The following is a 4,742-nucleotide window of genomic DNA, read 5'->3' as shown; positions in this document are numbered from 1 at the left end:
CCCTCCTCGGGAAACACTCCCCCAGCCCCTCCTACTTCGCCCTCCTGGAAGGCGGTTCTCGGTGGTCTCCGGGCCCTCACTTCCGCACCCCGCCCAGGTCCTGTCTGGCCCAATAGACAAGAGACTGCGAGTCCGGCGACCGGGCTAAGCCAATGAGCGCCGGCGGGGCGGGGAGAGCGGTGGCCGGCGTGTCTGTGGCAGAGGCTAGGTTACGGGTAGGTTTTCTGTGTCTGTTGCTGGCAGTACGGACTGTTCCGTCTCAGAACGACTGGGTTCCTTCCGTGTTGCTCTACTTTCTGTGCAGAGTTCCTCCGCTCCAACCAAGCCCCTTTTTCGTTCAACCTACAGAATCCCCCTACCAGATGGGATCAAGGGAGAGCAGTATTTAGATTGCAAAATGGGGGAATTGCGGCTGTCTCAGGGTAATTTGGCTGTCGGTAAGCCAGGTCTCAATCATTCCTCCACTTTAGGGGTGCGAAACATTTAGTTTAATTCAGGACTTGGCCTCCTCCAAGTTATTGAATTCCCTTTAATTAGGAGTTAAAAAGTGGCACTTAACCTTGTTCCTGCATTTTTTCGTCGCTTGCAGCGCAGGCTAGCCATTCTGCCAAACTATGATTTTCTTTCTTTCTATGGTTCTCTCTTTCAAGTCCGTTTTTGTCCTGTATGCTGTTAAAAGGCCGGGATTCTTTGCTTGTTGTGGGCGAGGGGCCGTCAGAAAACTATCTGCTCCACTGTCGCAAAGCAATAGTTTATGTGGTCAGAGGCTGAAAGCAGTTCGTGTTATGTTTTGGTTTTTTATCTCTTTTTTTACTACAATCATTTAAGTCACCTAACCAGCACTCACCTACCCACTTACTTTGTAAGTACCCTTCCCACTCCAATCTGTACCACATTTCTTGTAATTTAACTTGTTTATCCCCAAGAGATGAACTGTATGTTTATAACTTTTGCTCTAGAATGATTCTATGTAACTTTGGATACATTATTTCACAGTTTCCTCATCAGTAACATGACCATAATGGGGTGTCTCACCACTGGATGGGAGCCCCCAAATGTGGAGACACGATCAGGTGGACAATGGCCCTGGAGGTGAAAAAATGTGTATGAGGCAGAACAAAGGAGATAGAACTTTCTCGAATACACCACAGGGGAGCCAGGGGACAACACAGCACAGCAGAGGAGAGGCAGAGGGAGAGAAAATTTTGAGCAGCCTCCAAGCCCAGCATGGAGTCTGACATGGGGTTCCATCCCAGGACCCTGGGATCATAACCTGAGCCAAAGTCAAGAGGCAGATGCTCAACCAACTGAGCCTCTCACGTGTCCCTGGGACTGTTTTTAAAGGGGGAAGATAAGGAGGTATGGTGAAGTACTGAATTCCCCCTTTTTTGGTAATTGTGCCTATTTGTAAGTAGCCCATTGGTCAGTTAGGGCCTATGGATATTTTAAGGTGGAACCCCTGATGGGTCTGTCTGTATTCAGCCAGGGGGTCTCTGTGGGCCCTTCTTATACTCCATTGCTCAAGCCTGTTTGCTTGAAAGCAGCCTGTGCACATAATAGTCCCTACTTCCTAGGATGGCTAACCGGTTCAAAGCTCTTAGGGCAGAGCCTGGCACGTGGCAAGCATACATACACAATAGCTATTACTGCAGCTGCTGCTGTTATACTACTAGTACACTATTTCATCATCATTCCCAGTTACTGTACCTCCGTAAACCCACTAAATCCTCTGCAGTCTTTTAAACACCTATTCTAACCTTAATCTCTTCACATGCCTATATCCTAACAATGCAAAATCCCTCAATTTTTTTTTTTTTGGATTCCCCTAATCAATAATCCAAAATAGCCTACATCTTGACAAAAACATATTTTCAAAATGTTTTTTCTTAGACACATATCTTTGCTTCAAACTATCATACCCCTATGATATTTTTTATTCTTAAGGGTTTTTTAAATTAAATTTGCCATTTGCAAATGAAACAAAACAAAAGGTATATATTTTTCTAGAAACAACTAGTTACTGAATATTTCTTTTCCAACACAATAACAAAACAAAACTTGTTAAAGATTGCAGACTTGGTTTACTTTGAAAATACCTATGAAATCACATTTAAAATCATCTTCAGTTGTTGACTAGTAATTCTGTAATTGGGAATCACAGCTGCCAATAACTTGGGATCTTACATGGGGACCATCCTTTGGGAGTGTGCAATTTGAGGTCCAGTCTTCCGCCCAAGGCTTGGGTGGGGTGGGAATAGGGACCACCAAATGTCAAGTGGGAGGAGGATAAGGCATAGACTTGGTATATGAAAAATTTTCTGAATTGCCTGTCTTCCATGGGTTGCAGTTAATTCTACCTGCTCTGTGTTCAGACACTTTGCCCATTTTGAGGCTTCTGATTTGCCCCTGCCCAATCCCTAATCACCAACTTGATTTATTCACTTTTATCAACTTCCAGCTCACCATTTAATCTCCCAGTTCAAAGCCTGTATGGGCTTTGTTGTTCTGAGCTCTCCATGTGGGTCTGAGTAGTGTTTTGTCAACTGTCCTCCCATCCCTGCCCAGTAGTTAGGGCAGACCTTGCAAACACAGCCCAGTGTTTCCAGATCTCCCCAACCCAATTCTCTGTCTTTTCACTAAAGGGATGGTTTTTTCCTCAAGCATAATTTTAGACCTGCTGTTCTGACTTGGACTTTAATGGCCTTTTATTAATGAGCAGCTGTTCGTGGTTGAATACAGATTATAAAGTCACATTCATTTCTCGATCAAGCAAAACAAAGCCTTGCGGCTCACAGAGTGACAGTTTTGAATAGATACGTTTGAAAGCAAAGGATTTTCTGATGATAATCTTAATGGATTGTTTTATTGATCTTTCTATTCTAGAGAATCGTGCTTGCTTTCAAAATAATACATTTTAATGTTCTGGAAAATTATAACTTATTTTTTAATATCCATCATCACCATTTAATACATAATATCAGTTGCTTAATAGAGAAGACAGAAAGTCTGAAGCAGCTTTCTTATTTTCTGTTAAAGGAAAACTGACTTTCTGTGAAGGATTTAAATATTTTCCATCACAAATATTACTATAGTATATTCAATTGGTAGTAATTTTTATTGCTAAATACAGGAAGACCCAAGGTTTAAGAATAATTTAGGGTTAAACAACTTAACCTTTAGAAGAGGCCTGGATAGGAATAGAGAAAAATAATCCATGTCTTTTATTAGAAATGGATTCAGGGGCACCTGGGTGGCTCAGTTAAGCAACCCCACTCTTGATTTTGGCTCAGGTCATGATCTCGTGGTTGTGAGATTGAGCCCTGCATTGGGCTCTGCATTGAGCGTGGAGCCTGATTAAGATTTCTCTCTCTCTCTCTCTCTCTCTCTCTCTCTCTCTCTGCCTCTCCCCCTCTGCCCTTCTCTCCCACTTGTGCTCTCTCTCTAAAAGGAAGGAAGGAAGGAAGGAAGGAAGGAAGGAAGGAAGGAAGGAAAGAAAATGGATTCAAATAAAAAGATACCCTTAACTCTTCACTTCTGTGTTCCAGTAGTGAGGTTCAACAACATAATACCTCTTTGGCTAATGTCCATGTTGTTATTAGAGCTGTAATATAGTTCAGCTATATTATGAGTTAAGTAGATGTGATCTGAGATCTGGAAATGTAAGGCCATTTATTATTTCTAAGGGTAAATGTGTTAAGATGCCGACAACCAATATAAAGTAACAGTTTATAACACAATCTGTTTCATATGTGAATTGAAAACTTAAAAATGAAACAACACTGAATGAACAATGAAAGCCTAATTCATTCAGCTGTAGCATGATGGACATTGTGTCTTCAGCCTTAAACACATTTGAGCTTAGTTTTCTCATCTGCAAAATTAGATTAATAATTCCTGCCTTATAGGTTTAATTTGCAAACCAAGTGGCATAATGTATGTGGAAATGTGTTGGAAACAAAGCAGTAAGGTCAACGAAAGTTTTATCATCTTCAAGTCTAGCAGAATCTTCTTTCAGCTCACAGCAGGGCATAGTGCTTCCAGGAAAAAGAGGAGTGAATTTTCTGTTACCAGCAGCCAGAAATAGACATGTTTGTTAGTAACATATAAAAAGGGGGAAAGAAGAAGGAATGCTAAATTTTAAAGTTACATTCTGAGTACATCCCTCAACTCCTTTGCCCTTTTGATTTTAAAAACAGAAGGGGAGGGGTGCCTGGATGGCTCAGTTGGTTAAGCATCTGACTCTTGATTTCAGCTCAGGTCATGATCTCACAGTTCATGGGTTTGAGCCCCACAACAGGCTCCGGGCTGACAGTACAGGGCCTGTTGGGATTCTCTCTCTCTCCCTCTCTCTCTCTCTGCCCCTCCCCCACTCGTTCTCGTTCTTTCTCTCTCTCAAAATAAATAAAAACTTAAAAAAAAAAAAAAAGAACGTGAAAACAGCTGTTACAAGGAAAGCACCTACAACCCTACCTTCTCCATGCTTTTTCTCACTACTTCTGGGATATTGTGCTTCTAATAGTATCTGTTACCAAGTTTTGTCCATTCTTTCTTCTCAGTATCTATCATTTTAGCACACCAGAATTCTCATAATCATCTCTAACTAGTCTTTTGTATTTTATTTTTTTCTTTCCTCCAAATTAGCTTGGTACTTTGCTGTATGATTAATATAAATATTTTTAAAGCTTCTTCACAATAAAGGTCCTGTTCAAAATAGAGATTTGCTGTTGTCCATCAATTCAAAG

This window comes from Panthera onca, chromosome F2 (assembly GCF_046562875.1).
Source record: "Panthera onca isolate mPanOnc1 chromosome F2, mPanOnc1 haplotype 2, whole genome shotgun sequence".
In the NCBI taxonomy this organism is placed as follows: domain Eukaryota; kingdom Metazoa; phylum Chordata; class Mammalia; order Carnivora; family Felidae; genus Panthera; species Panthera onca.
The sequence above is the reverse complement of the archived record's forward strand: the minus strand, read 5'-3'. Positions refer to the sequence as shown.